The sequence below is a fragment of the Stegodyphus dumicola genome, chromosome 2 (genome assembly GCF_044657685.1).
Source record: "Stegodyphus dumicola isolate Sdum_Otavi_A_Nest chromosome 2, ASM4465768v1".
In the NCBI taxonomy this organism is placed as follows: domain Eukaryota; kingdom Metazoa; phylum Arthropoda; class Arachnida; order Araneae; family Eresidae; genus Stegodyphus; species Stegodyphus dumicola.
In genome coordinates this window covers 82,113,888-82,140,252 of record NC_140769.1, presented here as the reverse complement: position 1 = coordinate 82,140,252, position 26,365 = coordinate 82,113,888, and the positions used below count along the sequence as shown (strand labels likewise).

Genomic DNA, 26,365 nt, shown 5'->3' with positions numbered 1-26,365 from the left:
ACATACAGCCGTAACCCCTAGTGTAATGGTCTGAAGCGCTATTTCTTATGACAGCAGTTTATCTTTATCATCCTCCGAACATCTTTAACAGCTTAACGATATGTTGATACCATTCTGCGGCCGGTTGCATTGCCCTTCATGGCACGCCATCCTGGGGCCATTTTCCAACAAGATAACGCCAGGTCACATACCGCTCGCATATCTCTGGATTGTCTCCGTGCTGTCGATGCTCTTCCTTGACCAGCAAGATCACCAGACCTTTCACCAATCGAGCATATCTGATACATGGTAGGTCGCCAGATTTGGGCCCCACAAAATATCGCAGATCTGGAGTGACAACTGATGATTGCCTGGCAGAATGTGTCGCAGGATGACATCAGAAACCTCTGCCACTCCTTGCTTCGACGAATTCAAACATGCATTGCCGCCAGCCTCTGGCGGTTGAACCCTGGTTAGTCGAACTCCCCCGGTTCGACCAACTACTAATTTGAACACTCAATGGGTGATTGTGAACCGCGAACAGGTACTATGACCTTGATTTTTTAATCATTGTATTATTACGAATGAGCTATACACATATTCAGTTTCATCAAAAACAACCACTTCCTTCATGGTGCTTAAATTTTTTTGCAAAAGAGTATATGTTTCAGCACTGTATATTTGTACACTGTGTGCAGCAGTACTAATGTGGCATTATTTTGTCTTTTTATAAATATGAGAAAATTTTCTACATTTATTTCAGTTTGACTCTTAGGGTAATTAGTGACATCTTCGGCTTTTAAATATTTATAAACAGCGTAATAAACTGAAATTCTACTGGTGGTGTTCTTTAACAGGTTTAGTCCACTCATTTTCTTTTCTTACTTTAAAAATCTAGCTAATGTTTGAACTTCTAAGACTATCATGTTAAGTTTATACACCTAGGTTGCATCTGTTGCATGTTTATATGTTACACTTTTCTTATAATAAAGCTAGTTATAATCAAATACAAAGCACCTTCCTCTTTTCAGACATTATTTTTAAAATAATAGTTTATAATTAAATTTTAATTAATTTTTTATAATCAAAATAAATAATAATAATTTAAACTTAAAATCCTATTTTGCTGGTAACATAAATTTATTATCTACCTAAATCTGGACTTTAACCTAGAATTTTGTTAGACACCTCCAGACGAGAAGTACTACTAAATACAAGTCCCAAAAATAGAGAATTGCTTGATATTTTTCCTTTATTTTGTACTTCCCTAATCTACAATAGGTTGAGTGGCTAGGACTAATATGTTCAACTGCTGGATCTGAACCTGCTAACCGAATAGGCAATGCTTGCCATAGATTTTTCACAGTTTTGTTCCTATGACACAATTTCGTTTAAAAAACATTCTCGACGAGATATAGGTGTGTAATAAGATTATTGGAGAGATAGCAGTTAAAGATGCGATGTTTAACTGAGTCGTAATAATTGGAGAAGCATTTATGCGTAAATAGAAAAATGGAGTTGCAGACAGACGTGGCTGAATTCAACATAATTTTATTATTGGATACAGAAACTTTGGAGATGCAATATGTAATTCGTACATCATTTGCTTATCTCATCTTAAGACAATGACGATGCACAGAAGATGTTGCAGCGATGTGTATTGGCTACAAGAAAGGAAAGCGGAAAAACGTGCTACGCCTGGCCAAAATATGAGATATATGGTATAAAGTTTCTTTAATATGACTGGATAAGACCTGTCAGTAGGATTACATAAGCAAGCAACAAACGGATTAATTTCAAAAAGACGCTGTCTAAAAAGTTATTATAAACAGTTTCTACTTTTAGGGCAGAAACGACAGATAGCCAAATTAAAATGGGCAATAAATATTGTTATTGCCAAATTAAAGTTAATAATTTTCTTTCATAGTTCATGTCGTATATACATATCTTAAGTGCTGCACCTTATTAAACAAACTACTTTAAGTACAATTCATTTCTTCGAATAAAAGGCTTCTCGCTCGAAATAAGATTACATTGTATTGCACTGTAGTGAGCTACTGCAATATAAGATTTCTTTTTAAATAAAGAGTATCAATAGCTCCATCTATTTCTAAGCTCAGCTTGAAACGATAACGTTGAAAAAAAAGGGGTTCTTAATTGGAACTAGACTAATTGCGCAGTTTGTTTCAAATCATCTTCTCAAATCAAAATAATGTGGCTGAATTTTAAAACTTGCTCTAGGTTATCTTCACCATGACGGGCATTAAAATACTATGTTACTATCACTCATTTTCCTTGTAGAGTCATTAGGTTATTTTAAATCGGGACACATGAAACCTGTGCAATGCTTTCGCCAGGACACTAACCTGGACCTCTCGAATACGCGCCGAGTGTGCTACCGTTGCAGCAAGAAGGCATGCTGGAATGAAGGAAAAATACCTTATACACTTCCCTTTTTAAAGGGCGTCTGAGGATTAGGAGACCCAATCGCCAAATCCTGGTGGACGAATTATTGTCCACCACATTTTAGTTCGGGCGCTACTGTAGATTCATAAGGTTTCTTTTATGCAGTAGATATGAAAAATGTGCAATGCCCTGGCTGGGACTCGAGCCGTGGACGCGCCGAATGTACTGCTGTTACGCCACTAAGGCGTACTGTAAGGAAGGAGAAAATACCTTATATCCTAAATATTGATAATGTTATGAAATTGCAGTGCACTACGAATACGTCTGAAGCTAAATATCGCACAGAACAATTAATAAATAGATAAACTCATGTAAGATTCCTTTTTAAAATTTCGACACATTTAATTCTGTAGCAGTTTAAGGAAATATATTTCTGTGTAATAACTTTATTTGGATAAATCGGGGGGTAAAGATTAGTGCTAAAGAAATGGCAAATATTAAATTTATTTGCATATTAAAGAATGATGAAATTTAAAATTTTTCTGGAGCAGTAAACGCTAAAATTTTATGGTGAAAGTTGAAAGGTAACCTAAAACCCGAAACGTAAAAATTAGTTTAGCAGGAAATAAAAATGCTGAATATTAGATAAAAGCAAAGTGACTGAAAAAAGCACAACAATTTTTAAAATCTTTTTCTTAGAAGAGGAGGAAACATCCTTCACTGACTACTAATAAAAATAAGACCTAGAATTGAATCAAAGTCATCTCTTATCCAGAAGTTCTTTCAGAAGGCATCTAATGCCCTAAGTTAGATATAACTTTAGATATAGCTTAGGACATCATGCCATTTCTAATGCGTTTAAATCTATCTTTCAAAGGAGCACTCTTTTTCTATAACGTTCAATGAATTTTGAAAAGGAAAAAAAATGACGCCTCAAGAAATCTCAAATTACTTACTTTTAAATTTATATGGTTATATTATTCTAAGAAAAGTATAAACCGCGATACTTATAAAGGAATATGCATTTGCTTAAGGAGAAATATAAAACATTTCAAAACGTTTTGGTATCTGTTTGAGTGCACGCTAGTAAATAGACAAATTTATCCAGAAAATTTACTCCAGACATGAAATGTGAATGTGTTTAAACTGAAGTGTCAAATCGAAAGAGTGATTTGTCATTAATTAGGACTTTATTTCGAGTGCTTTAAGAGGTCGCATTTACTTTAGTAGGTTACTTTAGAGGTCGCATTTACTTATTGTAGAGATCAGAAAGTATTCTGCTTCTGATGTCACCAACGCTCTTGTACTTTCAGTAACATAATCCCGTTAAGGTTAATAAACACGATTTCAGGCTCAGTCCTATCAGATGGTGTCCGCCAAAAACTTTGCGGAAAAAACATCGCAGCGAAACGTCGCGGAGAAAACAACGCAATTACAAAACACCGTGGCAGAAACATCGCAAAGAGAACAAGCACATCGCAGTTCTAAAACATCGTGGTACAAAATATCGTGGTCGAAAATAAAGCGGTTCAAAAACTTCGCAGTTCAAAAACATCGTAGTTAAAAATATTGTGGTAAAAGATAAAGTACCTACAAATCATCGCATGACGATAACATCGCACACATATGTTTTCAGGTTTTGAAAGTTTTAAATGCATGTTCATATAATGATTATAGAGCGCAAGAAGGAAAAGAGGGATTCTAGAAAATAATGCACCTTGAAATCTTAATAGAATTTTAAATTTATACAGTTAATGAACAAAGGTCATTAATAAATTAAGCTTTCTGTATAAAGTTTAACTGATAGTTTTTCATAAAAAATAGTCTAAAAATGCTTAGAAAAATGAAGATAAATAACTGCTTGAGATTACTTTTATAAAATTTGCTTAGTTAATTATCAAATTATTTTCTTTTACATTTGTTAATCTGAGAGCGTTTTAATGAACATTACGTATTGCTTTGTTTCCGTTATTTTTAAAGTGTCGTTAACATTTTCATGTACAGCATGCAATCAATTTTTTGGATGTCGATTTGTTAATTATGACGAAGGTAAGTTACATAATATATCACTATGCGATTTGAAAAACGCATGTATACGATGTTATCAGCATGCGATGATTTGTAGGTACTTTACTTTTTACTACGATGTTTTTTACTACGATGATGATGATAAACTGCGAGGTTCTTGAACCGCTTTATTTTCGACCACGATATTTTAGAACTGCGATGTTTTCTCTCTGCTATGTTTTCCGTTGTAACCCTATCAGACATGTAGACCGGCGATATATTTCCCTGTGTAGACGAACTGGGGCTGGCGTCGTCGACATCCAGATATACTTGTTCAGAAATATATCTTTTGTGTAGACGCCGGGCCTTGATAGTTGAGGACGAGGGGCATACACCTGCTTACCTCTGGTAGATGCCAGGTGCCACAGTTCTCCGTCACCTGTCGCCTGTAGACGGCTTTTTAGAGAGCATGGTCCCTTCGCAAAGTTGTTTTAGCAAGCAAGAACACTCCAGAAATATGATAATTTCAGACAAAGGTCATATAAGACAGCTGGACTTCGATACAAAGTACAAGAAGAGGACCGGCAGTACCTGTACAAAACAGTAGAGAGACTGCTAGTGCATAATGTCAGATACAGCTCCAATAATGATTTTCGTCAATTCATCAGTCAATAATTCAAAGGTATTGAATGGAGTCCAGTAGTTCTCAATCAGCAGATTATATTATTGATACCATATTATTGGTTAATGCATTTCGCCGATGTCAGAGAACATTGTCACAGGAGCATGAATGAGTGGACAGTATGGTACATTTTCAGCCATTTTGAACTCGTTAAATACGTGTGTAAAGTAAGCATTGGAATTCACTTGAAATATTAGGAAAATGCTATGCAAACTGATCTGTCTTTCTGAAGTACGCAAAAGACCACTAATGATATTACATACATAGGATCCCATTGTAGACTATCCCTCCTTTATAATCAGCATATTTCTCGGTTGGATGTTTCCAGTAGTAGAATAATGCAATTTCTTTATCATACAATAGTGATTTAGAACTAACACAGTGAACAGTTTTTGACTTCCGAATATCAAAGATTGTTATATTTAATATATATGAACATCAAATATTGTTGCTACGAATATATATGAAATAATCTGTGTACCTTACTGCGTGAAAAGACAAATAAAGCAGCATTGCTGCTTCTATAAAGTGCAAGACTTGATCACCTTTTGCTGTAACATATAAGCTTTGTTAATTAGCTAAATTCTAGCTCGAGTAATTCTGTTAGTCGAAATCTTATAAATGAAATATGTGTAATATTTTAGCCAAATGGTTTATTATCATTCTGGAAAAGCTGCAACTAACAAAGTCTAGAAACCATACAAAAGAATCACAGTAGTAGGAATTTCTAATACAGGCTTCAAAACAATTATATCAGTAGAGTAATTAACATTGAACATATGAAACAATTTACTCTACCTTTTTGCATTTATTTTATATTAAGTTTGACAATAAATTAAGGTTTTATCATTATAAATATATTTTTTTTAATGCAAGTGATATCTTCAACAGCAGCCTCGAGTTTCTGTCTAACTCTGCATCGTTATAACAGAGTGTAGAGAAGACATAAAAAATGTTCGATTAGATTGAACAGATTAGATTGGTAAAATTGTTTTCTTTATTTCATCCAACTTCATATTTAGGGTTATATTTAAATTTTAATTTGAAATCAGTCTCTCATTTCAAAGATATCTATGGCGTTTGTGTGGTTTTGCGATTTATGTCGTTTGTGTGTGTCTTTACTGGCAATACTTATACAATATATACTTTTGCGTAGAAAAGAATCAAAAGCGATCAGAACTCTGCTTAAGCTCTACACCTACACTGTATATTCTCTATGATGCTGTATTTCTTTCCCAATTTAAGTTCTTAAAAAAATTAATTTGTTTTCTGTTGATACTCACATTTCTATAATATTGCAATGCTGTTGTCTTAACTATGTGTACGACTGCGTAGGTAAGAATGAAAAGCGATCAAAACTCTAATTGAGCTCTACTTCTACACCGCATATTCTCTATGATGTTGTATTTCTTTCTCAGTGTAGGCTCTAAGTATTACTGAGTTCTCTGTTGATCCCTGACGCTTTTATCTGAATTCCTTAACTATCTCTTGTCATGTTTCAAAGGGTTTACTTGCAGTAATTCCCGACAACGGACCTAAATTATAAGACCAATGAGCAAGAGAATAGAAAAAACTATTCAAAGAATTAAAATCTTTTCTTTGAATTAAAAAAAACGGTGGTTTTCCTTTAAAACACTAGACTTATAGAGTTTAACTCTCTTTTGTGGCATAAATTGTAGACTCTACGTAGAAGACGAAGTAGTAAATATTCGCTATGTCTTGAAGAAGAAATGCTGCAGAAGAAAGTTTTAAATAACCTTTTTATTGAAACAATTAAAACAGATTCATGCACTAAGTGCTGACAATTTACCACCACTTGTGGCTAACTTAAATTTAACAGAAAATACGAATGTAATAAATCACTAATAAATTTGAATGGCTAACGGTTGGCTCCTTGTCTTAACTAAACCGCAAAATCGGCTGCAGACAGCAAAGCCGAGTCTAAAAACATAAGTCTAAATCTGACGGTTGTCTAATACCGACTTGAAAGCTAATTTCAGACACGCAGCATAAACTCGAAACTAACTCCGCTACCACTACTTTTCGAACTCTTCAAATGCAGCTTAAATACTGCTTCTGAAACACGCTTAATTAGCATATACGTCATTAAAAATTTACATTCCGGCAGAAAACTAAAATGAGGAGGAAAGGAAAGTAAAACAAAAAATAAAGCGTTGACTAGAAAAGTACGTTTTTGATATTTTAAAGAAGCACATGCGATATAAAATTAAACAGTAATTCTTTTTCAGTCGTGTCAGTTTTTGCCTTTTTTGAATTCTGTCTGAATTCATTTGTAATAAATGAAATTTAATACACAGCTACTTCACTGAAAATTTTTAAAAAAATTTAATTTGTTATTAACTTGATCAAAATTTACTAATTAAGAAATAAAATCTGAAAGGCTTTCTACGTCCAAAGGGGCTTTTTTTAACGTTTTGTGTGTTAGCTTTGTTTATTAAATACCATGTTCTTTGCACTTAAGGGGACGGTGGACTTTAAAATAGCTAAAAATCAACCAAAATTTTATTTTTTATTCTCGTAATATTCCATATACGTAACTACATCGGATGCAAAAAACCGAATTCAAATATTCTAATTTTTAAAGAAGTTACACGCATTTAAAATATAAATTGTATAAACAATGTAAACTTTGCCCTTTAAATTTTGGAGAAAATGTAAAAAAAATGTATTTCAACAGTTATAATTTATATACTTGCTCAAAAGAAGTGTTTATGTCTAAAAAAAGGCTAGAAATGTCAAGCGTGACAATTATTAATGAATTTAACTTTCGTTATGTAAATGCTATACTCGTAGAGCAGGGGGAAACAAATTCGTTTTCCCTCTTCGTTGCAAAAAAGAGGGATCAACGTCGCATGAACCAAAGCATACAGAAAGGTTTACTTGCTTGGAAGAAAAAACAGAAATAGTAAAAAATATTGTAAAGCATTAAAAATTAATGTAAATGTGACAAATGAAGATAAAACATATGGTGCGAGTGAATTTTAAAAGTTTCATTGGATATAATCCATAAATTCTTTCTCACTATAACTTTTAATCACATACTACACTCATGTCCAAAATTATGTTTACATGCATAAATTCACGGATTTCTCAGAGACTATGACTTATAATTTAATGAATTTTCGTGGAATCATACATAACATGATGACACATAAAGGCAAAAGAAAAAATTGAAGATCACCTTGTAAGGATCTTAAGTTTTACTAACGTTTATTTTATTTTAAATCTTTACTATCACTTCTTATTTTCTACTTCCGGCCAGAATTATAAGCGTTAAGGATTTTATGCAAAGTTTGTCTGGCGAACGCTAAGTATTTAAGTGTGGCCTTTTTGCCAAGCAGAAGAGAGGAAGCAGTGAGTTCGAAGCAGGCCGCTTACCTTAGAAGTTACGCAGTTGCTATTTGCCTTCCAGGCCAGAGGTTTTAATCCTCTTGATAAATTAAACGTATTGTAGTGTTCACAGTCTCTGTGCTACATACGCTTCCTGTTATTATAAGGCCAATCTTACACGTGTATTATTCTAAAGTTAAATTAGAGTTTAGTTTCATTTTGATATCTTTTACGTTAGACCCCGAGTGGAGGGTCATTGTATTCCGAAGTACGGAAGTCATTGTATATAAAGAAAAATAAAGGGTTTTGTATACCCTTCGTCTGTATCCTGTCTACTTACTACAATTAGTGAACATAGCTTTAGTAAGCTCTGTGTTCTAGTCAGGTCATTGTATGTTTCCGAAGAAGGTTAGAAGAAACATTGAACCTGATAACCTCATATGATATAAAATTTTAGCATGAAACAATAAAAATGGTAATAAAGTGTGACAAAGTTAAGAAAAAAAGGAATGATTCAGAAAAAGAATTAAGTCTTACGAATTTAATATGGAATATGATCTCCCCTGACTTGTACACACATATCACAACGTGTTTTAAGGCTGGAAATAACGTTGTTAACCACAGTTTGGGGAATTAATCTCCACTCTTCCAGCAATGCCGTCTTCAGAGCATTTACATCTCTAGGAGGAGGATGTATACGTGCAATTGCTCTTCCAAGGTAGTCCCATAAGTTCTCTATCGGGTTAAGGTCAGGAGAGTTTGGTGGCCAAGGTATTCGCTTAATGTCTTCACTTTCAAGGAATTCATCAACGAGGTTTGCTCGATGTGGACGGGCATTATCATCCATAAATAAAAAGTCAGGTCCATATGCACCCCTGAAAAGTCTTACATAAGGATCTAAGACCTCATCTCGATATATCTGGCCTGTCACAGATCCGCTGCTGAACACGTGTAGGGGCGTACGTCCATCGATCATTATTCCACCCCATACCATCACACCTCCGCTACCGAAACGGTCACGTTCCACAATGTTCGAGGGATCATTTCGTGTTCCTGACTCCCTCCAGATGTAAACACGTTTAGAATCACCAGTTAAACTAAACCGCGACTCATCAGTAGAGAGAACATGGGACCATTGATGTTCAGTCCAGTTTTGATGTTCTTTACACCAATTAAAGCGATCCCTCTTTTTCTGTGAAGACAGTAAAACACATACCCTTGGCTTTCTGGCATAAAGGCCTTTTTCATTAAGCCTTCTGTATATTGTTTGCCGTGATGCAACAGTTCCAGTGGCGGCTGCAAGCTCTGAACTTAAGTGGCGAGCAGTAGCCTTTCTGTTACGACGGGCAGTTAATGCCAGATACCGGTCTTCAGAAGCAGTTGTCATTCATTTCCGACCTTGTCCAGGCCTCCTTACAACACTTCCATCATTTTGAAACTGTTTCCATAGCTTAGAGACTGTCTGTCTTGAAATATTCAGACATGTGGCTGTTTCCATGATTGACTGCCCTGCTTCTAAACGGCCGATAATTCGCCACTTTACAGATTCTTCCAAATGATACTTCGAAGCCATAACAAACCGCTTTGAGTCCCTACACACTGAAATCAAACGCTATGTTGCAGAAATTCACTCAAATATTCAGTTTGCGCAAAGCGCTTGATTCACCTTTGGATGACGTAACGCCTAGATTTGCATATCACAAACCGTTTGATTACTTTTGATTGGATAATGCTAATTAGGCTTGGTTTTCACACATTCCCTGCAAATACGGATCACATTGATTCGATATTTCATTGAATATCATCATTTTTGGGTATGTAAAGATAATTTTGGACATGAGTGTAATTTGAGATATGTTTATAGTAAAAATCCTTTCCTTATTTCAATATAATGAATATTGAACCTTGTAGGAAGAACAAAACTAAATTTTCAGAATGAACAAAACACTTTTATTTGAATTTTAAAACAGAACCAAAAAGCTAAATGCTGCAGCTCTTAACTATCAAAATTTTAAACTCTTAACTACTACAGTTAAAACTCTTACAACTCTTAAAAAACTAAAATCTTAAACTCTCCAAACAAAATATACCAAAAATTCTTCCGAATCCCTTCTTGTTTCCACACCGTAAAAATGCAAGTTCTTATCCTATTATTTATATTTCACGTTCTCTTTAAGTTACGATCTTTACAAGTCACGATCTTTACAAGTCACGATCTTTACAAGTCACGATCTTTACAAGTCACGATCTTTACAAGTCACGATCTTTACAAGTCACGATCTTTACAAGTCACGATCTTTACAAGTCACGATCTTTACAAGTCACGATCTTTACAAGTCACGATCTTTACAAGTCACGATCTTTACAAGTCACGATCTTTACAAGTCACGATCTTTACAAGTCACGATCTTTACAAGTCACGATCTTTACAAGTCACGATCTTTACAAGTCACGATCTTTACAAGTCACGATCTTTACAAGTCACGATCTTTACAAGTCACGATCTTTACAAGTCACGATCTTTACAAGTCACGATCTTTACAAGTCACGATCTTTACAAGTCACGATCTTTACAAGTCACGATCTTTACAAGTCACGATCTTTACAAGTCACGATCTTTACAAGTCACGATCTTTACAAGTCACGATCTTTACAAGTCACGATCTTTACAAGTCACGATCTTTACAAGTCACGATCTTTACAAGTCACGATCTTTACAAGTCACGATCTTTACATTTATATTTGTCATATTTAATATTATGAGATTAAAAATAGTTAAATGATACGAAAATGTTACCTAGTATTTACAAATTTATATTTAAAGTTAATTTGCTGCTTCTCATGACCATGTATTAAACGTAAATTTGAAGAAAAACCTTAAATTCGGTTTTCCCAAAACAAATTTTTTGGCGGTTCCTATGTGTTGAAAATGCTCCATGCGACTCATTTTTAGTTCAAAATGAATGATATATGGAAGAAACTATCTTGTTATATGTTACAGTAGAACTGTGTACGCATTTTTGGATAAGAGGGTTATTAAGAAGTTTAAATTGTGATAATATTTAACAAAAGGTGATATTTTTCCGAAAACTGGGTTTAAGTTCACAAAATTCCTTTAAAAATTTTTTATTCATCATATTCAATAAAGGATACACAAAATCTTTTGCTAAGTCTTTATAACTAACTTAAATTAGGAAACAAATATTGAAAATTAGAGCGCAAGGAACATTTTTAATCTTTAATTAAAATAATTAATTATTTGTTTTAAAAAATTTTTATTTAAAATAAATTGAAATTTTGAACATATATTTTATAAACTTATGTTATAATATGTATATGTGTAAAATTTCTTGTTGAAAACACAAAAACGTAAAAAACTAATTTTTATAGTCCACCGTACCCTTAAACAATAAAATTCAGTTCAACAGCAATGTCGTAAAATAATTTTAAAATGAGCATATCTTTAGAATTTCCAATACACAGTTCCGCGCCCGCTAGAGATAAAAAGGTTTTTTCTCCCCACAGAGTGTTGCTATTGCTCACTTTTAAATCGTTGAGTTTGTTAATAAAAAAATTCTTTAAAGTTTTACAAAATAAAAAATCAATAATAAAACCAATTCCAAATTTCGGCTTTCAGATGCCCTTATTCGCAGTAGGATTACTTCATTTAAAATTGGATGGCTCTAGGTACCGTTGTTGTATCACAATGCGAGAAACATACAAAATTTTATGCAAATTTTTCATTATTTAATTTCTTTAAATATAATGCAGGGTGATAGTATTTGGTGGCGACGATTTGAAAAGTGATACAGCCTTTTAAAGGCTGTAGCACAACTTTTATTTTTCAGTGCAAAATCGCAAAACGAAAACAACAGTCCTTTAGGGACAAAGCCTCCTTGAACTAATAATTGGTTAGAATAAAACAAGGTCCTTACAGACTAAACATGAAATTTTTTATTTATAATTATATAAAAGAAATCATTTTGTTGGAGAATTTATATCAATGTAAAATTTACGACATATCTTAATATATTTAAATACTGCATACAAAATTAGCATTACGTACAAAAAACGAAAAAAATAGTTTTGCATTTTAAAAGGCGTTTGCCCCTTTAGAGAAATTTATTTCTCGCATCGCTTTTTTATCGAAATGCGCATCATTTCATAATAATTTGTAATTTGTAATCTTTTATTTTAATGGACGGTAATAATTAAAAGCTGCACTCACGCTCTCTGCACAAATAAACTCGAAATTTGAAGCTCACGCATAGAATTAAAAACAACATTTTCGGCTAAAACATTTAAGTTCCTTTGGCTTTATGATCGATTGGGAATCGAATTAAGATGATGCCAAGGTACTTAATAGAATACTTGCTCAGTGCTTCCACATATGTTTTTAATTAGCATTTTAAAGGCGTTACTATAAAACTGTTACCATTTGGAATTGCTATTATTTTAAAATATGACTAAACATCTTTCTTTTTAGACTAGGTGTGAACGATGTGAATGAGAAGCTCTTCAGTGCATAAGTCTAGAGAAAGTGATCAGTGCCTTTTCACCTCCTAATGCCTCAACTTGCCTAACGCCTTAATTAATCAAATGTTGGTCCAGGTGAGATATTTATTTTTAGACAAAAAGCCAAAACTATCATAAAAGATTCGTGCTATTCAGCTTCAGGAGCACATAATTGCTGTAATATCCAATGCACCTTTAACTTCATAACTCAATGCATTTCAAAGACTGAATACAATGTTGCTAAATGAGCAAATATCGAAAGCTGCTGATAAGAGATAAAAATTTCAAATATTTCTTAACATTTTAACTCTTAAATTAGACTGATATGTTTAACTGTTTAGGTCAACACGATTACACGATTTTATAATCCTTGAATTATTTTTCAGTGACGTTGTATTTTACTTGTTTTCTTAATCCTCGCTGCTCTATTTTAGGCTAAAAACCTCAGAAGCTATGAAAGTGAAAAAAAAATCTCAGTACAAGAAAATTATCATAAACTGACGCAGATTTTATTCACCTGCTTTCAGAGTTTGAATATTATTGTCATCTTCAGCTCTAAATGAAAGAAAATTACCACAAAAAGAAACAGAGATCAGTGACTTTTCGAGAGCTTATTACTATTAGCTAACCACGACACCCTCAGTAGCAAAGGCAAGCAAATTCTTTAAAATTCATTATTCTTTGTTTCTATTTGGTGCACTTGCCTTTAATTTAATTGCAAATGTATTATGCGATATTTGAAAGCGCTTCTGTTAAACTAAATATAGTAAACAATTATAGTTTCATGTCTGTTGTAGTAGTTCAGAAACTGTCTCACTAATATTTTTACAGTTGAATTATAATTATACTAATTAGAATTTGTTTCACTATTAATGAGATTTTGGCAAAAAAATCATTTTAAGCTTGTTTTAATTCATATGATACCAATTAAGTGTATTGATAACGAAGAACAAATTTGTTTTGGAACCGCCTCGATATTGAAATCAGCGAATTCAAAATCCAATCATTCTAAGTAACTCGCTTTGGCAATTTTTCATTTTAACTAAGCAGAAAACGAATTGGAAACTGTCAAAATGCATTTCTGAATTAAAAGTGGAATGAATAATCGGAACACTTATGCATCTGGATGTAACGAATCTCAAAAAAAAAAAATTATTAAAATAAGATGATTTAAGATTTTATAATTTCTAAGAAAATGAACGTAAAGACACTGTTTGCACTATTTGTAGCTAATATACTCTAGTCATGATTTATTTACGCTTAAAATATCTCCAGATTTATGTTTTCAATTTCATTTTCCCCTCTTCTGCTGATTTTTATGAATAAAATATGCCGCCTCCAACTCTTCTAACATATAACCACACCTTCGCATTCTAAAACAATTTTTTATTGATTTGAAAGGAAAAAAAATCATTTTTTCTGCTCCTTCATTCGTTTCAAAATAATTTGAAAAATGCACCTAATTTTAGATTTCTTTGTCATTCAGCTAAATATTAAAATGGGTATTTTCAATATTTTCATGAGCAAAGAACTGAAGGTTATTTGTGTTAAACAACTTTACTTTCTCTGAATAACATACATCTCTTCAAATTTTCACCTAATAAATAAGAACCACTTAAAAATCTATATATTAATTTTATTATATTAAATTTTGACTTCATATATTTTGTTTCATTTTGAACGGCTGGAGTAGCTAGAATATAACTTTTGACTATTGCAAATCATGATTTACGTAAATAAATATAAAACTCATCAAATCCCTTAAAAATATTTATTAATTGTAGCATTCTCCTTTCTACTTCTATTCCCACTATAATACCAAAAATATCAATTATGTATTATTAAAATTTGATCTCATCTCTGCTTCATTCTGGGCTGTTCTTGTACTGGGGCAGATCTACGTAGTTGTAGGTGATTGATTTGAAAGCCATATTTTGATTAAGTATTTAATAATAAGTTATTAAATATTTAATAAGTTATTTACTTCGCAACTGACATTTGATTGCAACAATAATGTATTAGTAATATATTTCTGCATTTATGTGTTTTATGTGTTTCAAATTTTTAGGTATTGAGAATCGTTCGGCAGGCCGTCAAACAGTGAGTTATTACTTTATAATGTATTTATCCCGCCTTCTTAGATTACCTTCGTTGTGTAGTGGTCTGCACGCTCGGCACGTATTCCAGAGGTCTGTGGTTCGATTCTCGGTGAAGGCGTTGCTCATTTTTCACATCTTCTGCATCCAAAATACCTAATGTCTCTACAACTTAGACTAAAAGATATCAGTAAGTCTAAGGAAGGTTAAAGTAACCTTTTTAAAGTCTTAAATTAACAGAAAGCACTGCTTGTGTGAAATTCCGCTACTTGCGGGAATTTAAATTAACATAAGATGATGTTAAATTCAAATGTAGGTAACATAGTTTGAGATAACAATACAAAATAAGCTAATTAAGTTGGTTGAATACAATTATGGCGCATATTTTAAGCATCTGTTAGTAAGAAGAACTACAGAAAAAAGTTATATTCAAGGTTCAGATTATAATAACCGGTTTATTAACGTAAAATCTTATAAGATCTTGCTAGCTATAACAAATATTAGTACTTTACTTTGTGAAAGTACAGTGTCAACCAAATATAAAACCACAAAAAGGAAACGAATACATATGAGAAAACTACATTTCGGAATCCAACTAGCATAGTAACTAACACATTTTTTAATCTCTCTGAAACTTATATGAAGTCTATGAAGAATGTGCAAAACATTAACGTCATAAATATTCTCATAGGTAAAACAATATGACTCTCTTCATATATATTCCAACGACCTGTTAGTCCACCTGCGGCAGAGCGGTAAATTCGCAGTACACTGCTATTTCGACAATAGTTCGATTCCAGGCGAATAGGCTGGCTGCATAGGCGTTTCGTGACTTTCTCTGTAGTCACGAGCCTGTTTCCGTTAGAAAGTTCTCCACGAAGATCCCTTACATAACGTGCTTTGTCATAATCAAATGACTTTCTGAGACGTTTTCTAGCATACCACAAACGTCAGCCTTATTGCTGCCACAGGTTACTTACATAATTAAATGTATAAGTTAATCATCACTTATATAATTTGACACATGTAACATAACATTTATTGACAGAAAATGACATGGTATAAATCTCTGGTTTCTTTTTGATTATCTGCAAACTCATTAAACGTCGTCAACCCCTTAGTGACTTTCTGAATTGGCGAAGAACGTTTTTTTAGTTACCTATACGGCTTACAGATTCTATCCGGGGCATAAACAATTGACACTGCATTTCCACAGAATTCGATCATTTAGGATGAACAGAAGCGTGGATTTCCGCATTTTCTCTGTTGAGCAAAGCACCTCATTTCTAAAGAAATCAATCACTTTCTTTCTCACCAGCTGGTAAACTTCACAATCCCACTGTAATTTGTGACGTAGAAAAAGCGCCCTTGAGGGAAAAAACACTGAGGAGCTAGTCCACCTGAAAGTGTGGCTCGCAGTTGTGTGATGCTTTGGGTTTTTAAGCGGAGATTTGCTCGTGGCGACATCTATGAATCGAATCAGAAGTGCAGTGTGCTCAGCAACAGAACTTGGGGTAACCTCAGCAACGCAACATGTGAGTGAAATTCTCTACCGCTAGGGCAATAGATTCAAGGATTTGAAGAACTCTTCTATGATTCAAAGTGAAAGAACCAAGGAGGACAGAATAAATTGTATTCTAACCTCGTTGGAAAGAACTCTTTCAAATTTGCAAGTGTTGAGTGGATCCGCGGGCGACGTAAACTAAATGACAGTAAGCAGAAAACGTGTAGATCCAAGTACATTTAAGCGCACATGTAGTACGCGCATGCGTGGATTGGTTGTTATCTCATGTGAACTCGAAATTATACCAAAAACATGCTTGTCATATCACATGCTCAAATCTTAGTTGCAGAATTCCAGAGAGTACCAGAATCACAAAAGTGTGACAAATGCCAATGCCAACAGTTGTAAATAAAATTTCATCCGACACAAGCAGTTTTGAATAACATTGTGTGTAAGAAAACAAAAGTATGAATAACGTGAGAAATGTAACATACATACACACATTTAAAATGAATAAATACAAAATAAAAAGCAGATCAAAACCTAATCCATTTCCACGCTGATAGCAGAAACAAGTGGCAGTAATAATGCAAAATAAAAAAATACTTTTTAAATTCATCACACATTCAATTCGGTATCAAAAAATACATTCAAAAAAGTCACATTAAAAAATCTGATGCAGACACGATATAGCTTCCTTGTGCGCCGTATTAAATTACACACATTTTTTGCTGCATTTCATTTAAACTTATTTCCTCGAATTTCATTAGAGATATAATTCTCATTCAATTAATTCAGATCTTACTTCGTGGCAAGGCAAAAATACATAAAAATTTAAAACATCTTCATTAAAAATTGAAAAATATATAAAAAACATAAAACATCAAATACAGTTAAAACAGTTTTAAAAAATTACTATTAAAATTAGAGTTTCTACGCAAAAATAAGCAATTCGGCCAGCGGGCAAGAAGGAAGATTTTTCGGTACAAAAAACGGAAAATTTACATTTCGTTTCACTTGGCAAAAAGACACTGAGAGATGCAGAAAGTGACTTCTATTCTGCTAAGTTTCAAACAAGGAGGTTAGAATAGAAGGAGGGAAGGTTCAACTCAAACGGTGAAGCTTGGCGGCCATCTTCCTGTTATCACCGTGACTTGTGCAAGGAAGTCTGTCATTGCAACATTTTTTTCTTTTCTTTTTGAAGCATGTCAGCTTGTATTGCATATGGATGCACAAATAGATTCTCGAAAAAAATTCCGGGCATTATTTTTCACACGTAAGTATTAATTTTCTTTTTTTATGTAATATGACAACTATGTCAAAAAATATCACAATGTCATGTGGTTTTCTTTCCAGATGTGAAAAAAGGACTTAAAATAGGTTATTTAATATAACTATAATCAAAATATATTAAATACATTTTAATGTTTCTGTTTATAGCTGGTATCTTCGTTCCTTAAGATACAATGCTATATGGTAGGATTTAAATTGTATAATTTGAACGTTTTAGTTAATTCGTTTTATAACTTTCATGAAAAGTAAGAAATCAATTGTTACTATTTTTATTAATTGTAAAGGTGTTAAATAAAGCAATGCTTTTCTTTATATATTAATTATTATTCATTTTTTAAGTTAAGATAAACTGTTCTGTTGTTGAAAATTTTTTGCATAAACTTACAAATTTCTGAGCAGTATAGTGATAAAATTAAGTAAAATATTTACACAATTGAACATGTGGAAAGATGTATCCAAAAACTTATATAGGTGTATTTCTGTAATTCAACTTAATTAAAGGCAGTTTCTTTGAGATTAATAAATATGAAATGCGCATAAACTGAAATCAATGAATTCACATAAATCTGTTTTATTTTATTAAGATTTATTTTCTAACCTAAGCAAGTTCGTGAAATATGCAGAAACATAATTTTTTAAAGGCTTTAATGTTATGCGCATGCATTTAGATTTCGGACAATTTCTTAATAATTTGCTGTACATAGTAAATTATGGATATCATCTTTATTACTTTAAAACAAAAATTCAACAATAGCGAGGGATTTCATTATAAATTTAACATATTTTTACTGGAAAATAAATGCACGGAACAGGTTAGAAACACGTACATGTCACTGCCGTAGTGCAATGTTTTGAAGTCACAAACATAGACGCCGCTTGTTCGGCGGAGTTTCATTCCCCGATAGTGGAGGAAACCGCGAACCCTCCCTCCTTCTATTCTAACCTCCTTGGTTTCAAATGTAAAAAAATGGCTAGGCTTAGTAGTAGTTAAACAACTTTCAAATTGATGATAAATCTCAAATATTGCATGCAGGTTAGTTAAATGCATCATCCATCTGGGGATGCATTTAACTAACCTGCATGCAATATAATTATTATATATATATCCATAAAAATTTTAACCGGAACCATAAAAATATAATCCATAAAAATTTTAACCAGAACATAAGAATAACATAATTCAATCACTTTTAAGGCCCAAAATCCACAATTTACCAACATATAACAAAAAAACTCAGCTCACCAAGCCAGGTAACAGAGTGAGTATATATATATATATATACTTTTGCTGCGGCCGATTGCACCCAAAAAGGGAGGTGCACACCTACATGCTATAGCAGTCCTATATGCAAAACTTCAAGTTCTCAGGCTACTCGTTTTTGAGTTACACAGGATACATGCATGCATACTTACATACGTACGTAGAGACGTCATGAAACTTCTGAATCCATTTTTCAATCCATTTTGGGAAATAGAGTTCAGTTCTGTCCGTACGTACAGATGTCACGCAAAAACATCGCGTATGTACGTACAGACGTCATGAAACCTCTGAATCTATTTTTTCAATCCCATTATTATGTCAGTACGTACAAATGTCACGCAAAAACGTTGTTCAGATGGATTCGAGAGCGGTCAGAATGGATATTTTCGTTGAAATATGATACCCGAAATTTTTCGAGATTACAATACTTCCTTTACTTCGTACAAGAAAGTTCAAAAATAGAAGAAAAATGAAAATTGCAAGAACTAGGAGGCAAAATATGACAAAACCAAAAATGAAATATGAAATTTACATCTTTCGCTGCATCGCCATCAGGGGGTTGGGGCAATGAAGAATTAAATAAATAAAATTGTTTGTTTCTGGATCAACAAAGAAGCAATTGAAAGTATAAAATTTTAAAATAAGCTTAAAAAAGTATTAAAGATAATTTGTATTTTTTCAGTCCAATCCCAACAAAACGAAATAAGAAGTGCTAAAATTTGCAAAAACATATACAAATTCAAATAAAATTTGAAATGTTATGCAAATTTTCTTAAAAACAAAATCATGTGCAAAATTTTTAATCCAATAGTTTATCAGGTTCAATGTTCCGTCTTACTTTCTTTGGGAACATGCACAGACCTGACTCGGAACAGGGAGCTTACTAAAGCTACGTTCAATAAATGTGGGAAATAGACAAGATACACAGGAAGGGTATACGAAACCCTTTATTTTTCACTCTTTACAATAATTTCCGTACTTCGGAATACAAAGACCAACTACTTGTGGTCTGAACGTAAGAATATAAAAATATTTAACTAAACTCTAACTTAAATTTGGAATAATAAACACGGGCCTAAGTGGAAGATTGGCCTTATATTAACAGGAAGCCGTATGTAGTACAGAGAACTGTTAACACTACAATACGTTTAAAAATTATCACGAGAATTAAACCTCTGGCCTGGAAGGCAACCAGCAACCGAGTAAAACTTCTAAGGCAAGCGGCCTGCTTCGACTAACTCCTTCCTCTCTCTCGCTTGGCAAAAAGCCACAACTTAAGTACTTGGCGTTCGCCAGACAAATTTGCATAAATAAGTTAAAGCTTTTAATTCTGGCCGGAAGTAGAAAATAAGAAGTGATAGTAAAGATTTAAAATAAAATAAACGTTAGTAAAACTTAAGATCCTTACATACTTCCCGCCAGTGTTAATTAGTTTGAAACTGAGGTCTAAAACGACCTTGTTGAAAACTTTTAGCCCTAGAATCTAACGCGAGGCCAATCTTTTACAAACATTTCTAACTAGAAGCTAGAAATTTAAAAAAAAAAATTGTTTTTTACAATATCAGCTCCATGGACAACAAATTTTTCATCTGTACTGCATCTAAACAGGAGCTTTTATTCAAATCTGGTTCCTTCCAGAGATCTGAAAGGAAAACTAGTTTAATGAAATGTTACACAATGAAATGGCAAGTAACATAAATATTTACATTTCTCTTAACAATCTTATTTCATTCATGACTTTATTTTAATTATCTCTCCCCGTGCTCTCTGCCTTGTGTTGTAAAAGAACACCAAACACGAATGTGTTTATGTATACGTGTTCAACACTGCCTCCTACAATCAAAACACTAACGTGTTAAAATTCAACATAACAAGACCTCGTAACACACCCTATCTTCAACTCTAAACCCTGAGGTACTATTCTGAAAGTGGCTAACTCTGAAGTGTAGCGTCAAAGAGCCTAACTACATTCATTCAACCTTTAACACATATTCACCATAATTTGGTCTTTTTTCAGTCACACGAATAAGTTTTAAAATTTTTTTGCATTACTTTCACTTTTACCATATCATAGTATTTCTTAACATTTAAAATAACAGTTCACATTTTATATAAGAACATATTAACATGCCGTTAATTTTACGCATTTTAAAACATACATTAGTATTACACTGTTAACTTCTATTCTTTTCCAAGCAAGTGCCAATTCTTCTACATTGAAATACTACATTTCAAAAAGTCTTTCAGACTAAAACTTCTTTCTTGCCAGAATGTTTTAAATAAAATTTATACAATAACTTTTACAATATTTAAGTATTTACACATTCCTATTATACATCAACTTTAGTTTTACGCGCGAGTAATTGAAAAACATAATACCAAAATCAGTAACAACTCATTTCTCGCCTTTTTGGCGATAAAGGTAGACCTCACACTTCTTAAAATCTCGCCACTTGCAGTAAGAATGAAAGATTAACTTAAGTTTGCAAAGTAACATAAAATTTTACTTATGTTTGTGATATTCGGACATTCTTTTCTGAGCCCAGTCCTGGAACGTAGCGCAGATTCTCGTTTGATTTATCCTCCTTCTTGTGCGGGCTCGCCCTTCAGTGCCTTCCTCTAGAAGCTTTCTTTTTCCTCCAGTTCGGTCACCCTTGAATACCTTCTTTTTCGCCTCTACCTGTGGTCTTGGCCGTTTGATGGCATCTGGTCTTGGCGGAACCGGGACACTTCTTTCGCGTTCCTGCTTGGACCTCGTTGCTGGCCGTTCAAATTTTCCTTGTAACTTTTCCTCCGCCGCTGGTGGCCCTTCCGCAGTTCGGCGACATTTGCCGCGGAGAGTCCTGTCCGATGAGTTGATCTTCCGTTTGGGAGCCGGGTTATAGTCGCCGTTATTTCTCCTGGCTTTCTTTGGATTCGTCGTACTTCTCCCTTCTTCATTCTGGGGGTGTTCGTGAGCTCTCTTTTCTGGACGGTGGAACGGCTTCTTTTTCTTGTTAATTTCAATTTTCCAACGGGGAAACTTTCTTTTCAATTGCTCCTGCCTCCTAATGGCTTGTCCTTGTGCTTGACGTTGTTCCACCTCTGGAGCTTGTGCCTGCCGTGCTGCCGTGTCGGATCCTGCAAAAGATCTTTGAAAATTTGCATTTTATTACGATCATAGTAGGGTTTTATTTGATCAATCTTTGCGGAGCATGTTTCACCATTCCTGGCTTTTAACACCACTACAGCGTGAGTTATTTTTTCTATGACATATGGTCCTTCAAATCGTGGAAAAAATTTGGCGGTTTTATCTTCTGGTGCTGAAGAAAGTGAATGCTTAATTTTTAACACTTCATCCCCTACTTTATAAGTTACTCCCCGTCGTTTCAAATCATAATAAAGTTTTTGTTTTCTCTGTGCTACTTCAGTATTCTTTTTTGCTTCTTTAATTAATTTTTCTATATCACCCATTTTAAATTCCGGGGCTCTTTGTTGCACATAAAATAATTTATCTAACGGCGTTACAATCTTTCTGCCTAAAAATAACTCAGAAGGAGTTTTGCCCGTTGTATCATGTTTTGCGGTCCTAAGGGCGAAAGCAAATTCATTGACATAGTTATCCCAGGTTTTATGAAAATTTTTAACATAACTACGGATAATTTTCACTATATTTCTATTGACCCGTTCCGCTATATTTGATTGCGGCCGATACGGGACCATTTTTAAATGACGTATGCCCAGTTTTTGGCACATGTCTTCAAATATATTACTTAAAAATTGAGGACCATTATCTGATATAACTTTTAGGGGCGCCCCGTATTTTAAAATATATTTATTTAAAATAGAATCAGTAACTAATTTCGCGGAGGCTCGTTTTAAGGGAACAATTTCGGTCCACTTACTTAAATGATCAACCATAACAAGGAGATAGCGAATTTTATTTAACTGACTTTTTGGGAAAGGGCCCAATAAATCGATGCCAATTATTTCATTTGGAAATTCGGATTTAATACTATTTAGAAACCCGGCCGAACGGAAATTAATATAATTAACTGCTTGACATGTTGGGCAGGACTGGACATACGCCCTTGTTAACTTTTGCAGTTCCGGAAAATAGACTGCCTCGCGTACGCGTTGGATAGTTTTTCGAATACCAGCATGAGAAGCTAAAGGGCTGTCGTGCAACTCCTGCAGGATATTTAATCTAATACTAGCTGGGATAACAGGTCGAAATTCGTCGTTGGAATTTGTAGTTTTTGTATAAAATAATAGACCATCTATTAGTTCGTAATGGGCCGCCCTATTTCTTATCGCCACAATATCTTGGTGGCTAAAATTTTCAGGATCCTTTAAATACTCATAAATGCTTCCAAACTCAGGATCCTTACCCAGTTCGGTTATTACAGTTTCTCGGGAATTTATTGTACATGCTGTGAGCATTGCTACCTTTACAGTATTATCTTCTTCATCTATTTTAATTCTGGATAGGGCATCTGCTACGATACTTTCCTTTCCGGGGGTATGCTTGATTACCAGATTATATTCTTGTATCTTGAGTGCCCATCTTATTAACCTTGGGGATAAGTTTTTCCCTGAGTACAATCTAGTTACCGCCGCATGATCAGAGTACACTGTTATTGGCGCCTTTCCAAAATAGACTCGGAACTTTTGCACTGCTAACAGAACTGCAAGTTCCTCTCTCTCGGTCGCAGAATAGTTTCTTTGTGTTTGATTTAAAGTTCGGCTAAAAAATGCCACGAGCTGCTGATTTTGCGAAAGTACCGCTCCTACCGCATAATCCGAAGCATCCGCTGAAATTTCTAAATTCTCATCCTTTTCAGGAAATTTCAACACAGGGGCTTGCGTTAATGCTTGTTTTAATCTTTCGAAAGCACTATTGGCTTCGGCCGTCCACGAGAATCTTGCCTTTTTCCTTTTTAATTTTAACAATGGTTCAGCAATAGCTGCAAAATCTTTTATAAAGGACCTATAATATGAACAAAGTCCTAGAAAAGAAGAGAGCTTCTTCGCCATGTTTGGAGTCGGATACTTTTGTACAGCGATTATTTTTTATTCGTCTGTCTCGATTCCTTTCTGAGATATTTTGTAACCTAAATATTTTAATTCAGGGGCTGCAAATTTGCACTTTTCGACATTAACTTTTAGACCGGCCTCATTTAATAAAGAAAACAACTGTCTTAAATCCTGTACATGTTGGTCCAGATTATCACTAGTAATAATGATATCGTCTAAATAGATAAATGTGGACTTTCCAAGAACAGGCCTTAGCACAATGTCCATACATCGCTGAAATGTTGCCGGTGCCCCTGAAAGGCCAAACGGCATACGCAAGAATGCATAAGTGCCAGACTTGGTTATAAAAGCAGTCTTAGGCACATCTTCCGTTTTAACCCCTATTTGAAAATAACCAGTCGTTAAGTCTAACGTAGTCATATATTTGGTAGAAGTTATGTCCTTAGAATTTCTTCAATAATAGGTAACGGATATACCGGATATTTAGTTATGGAGTTTAATTTACGGTAGTCAATCGCGAATTGCCACCTTTTTGGATGTGTCAATGGATAATCATTATTTTTCTTACATAAAACCACCGGGCTACCATAACTACTTGAGATGGGCGTTATGATCTTTTTACGTAGCATATCGCTGATGTGCCATTCTATAATTTTTTCCTTATTCTTATCATACCGGTATGCTTTGTGGCGAACTGGAATTGAATCTCAGGTGTCAATACTATGGTTAGTAACTTGAGTAAATCCTGGAATATCACTAAATAACGAAGCAAATTCACTGACCACTTGTCGGATTCTTTGTTGCTCTTCATTAGGCAGGTGGTCAAGGTTTTCTTCTCGGACTGGTTTCATCGTCAGCTTAAGGGACGCTTCATTAAAATCCAGCGTTGCTTGTGCCTCTGAAAGAAAATCTATTCCTAAGATAATATGTGCTTGCAGATTCTTTACTATGAAAAACATAACCTTTACTTGTTCGTCCTTGATACGGACGTATAGCGGTAATTTACCTATGCACTTACATCTTTCTCCTTGCGCAGCTAACACTGTCGTATTATCCGAATTATATATGCGATATTTACGAAAATACTTCCTAAAAAAATCTTCTGCCACACACGAACACTGCGCGCCTGTATCCAGGAGTGCGGTGGCTGTGATATTATTCACCAACACTTCAATCTTCGGAAGAGTCAAATTTTTCACCATTACTGTATTTAACTTGAAGGAAGAGGGGTTTTCTTGGCCTTCGGATTTCCGCACCCTCCCGTCAGCAGAAATCCGTTTTAGTTTAAATCATTTTTCATTTCCATGCTTTCCTTCTTTTTCCACTGGCCTTGAGACTTTTTTCCTGGATTGCTATTGAACTGTCGACGTTTGCCGGCTCTTTTTGAATGCTCGGGTTTCCTTGCCCACTGATTCGCTTTGCTTCCGTAGCCGTGTGCTTGACTTTGCTGTTGTCTTGGCGCACCAAATTGGTTTCGTTGTTGATATTGGCGTCTTCTTTCAGAGCATGAAGTGGTCATCCAATTTTTCCAAAAAACTGGTTACCGGTGAGTTTCCATTAAATGTTACTTCTGGTTTCATCGAAGCGCGCATGGTCTGGACGATGTAACCAAATCCTTCCAGGGCATTTCTGGATTCTGAGCCGCTTCTGCAGGCAGCACAGGTTCTTCTTGAAACTCGGCCATGGTTATTCTTCTTCGTTGGGCGCCACTATCAGGTTCAATGTTCCGTCTTACTTTCTTTGGGAACATGCACAGACCTGACTCGGAACAGGGAGCTTACTAAAGCTATGTTCAATAAATGTAGGAAGTAGACAAGATACACAGGAAGGGTATACGAAACCCTTTATTTTTCACTCTTTACAATAATTTCCGTACTTCGGAATACAGAGACCAACTACTTGTGGTCTGAACGTAAGAATATAAAAATATTTAGCTAAACTCTAACTTAACTTTGGAATAATAAACACGGGCCTACGTGGAAGATTGGCCTTATATTAACAGGAAGCCGTATGTAGTACAGAGAACTGTTAACACTACAATACGTTTAAAAATTATCACGAGGATTAAACCTCTGGCCTGGAAGGCAACCAACAACCGAGTAAAACTTCTAAGGCAAGCGGCCTGCTTCGACTAACTCCTTCCTCTCTCTCGCTTGGCAAAAAGCCACAACTTAAGTACTTAGCGTTCGCCAAATTTGCGTAAATAAGTTAAAGCTTTTAACTCTGGCCGGAAGTAGAAAATAAGAAATGATAGT

At 34.2% G+C, this 26,365-nt stretch overlaps 1 long non-coding RNA gene across 1 annotated transcript in view; it reads left to right on the top strand.

Moving 5' to 3' along the window:
• The window catches only part of LOC146998498 (uncharacterized), a 54,393-nt gene extending 40,706 nt beyond the window's left edge, over nucleotides 1-13,687 (top strand). The window contains exons 2-3 of the long non-coding RNA XR_015039316.1: nucleotides 12,912-13,036; nucleotides 13,375-13,687. This is a non-coding gene — a long non-coding RNA (uncharacterized LOC146998498). The remainder of the gene's footprint in view (nucleotides 1-12,911; nucleotides 13,037-13,374) is intronic.
• Nucleotides 13,688-26,365: the final 12,678 nt, after the last annotated feature.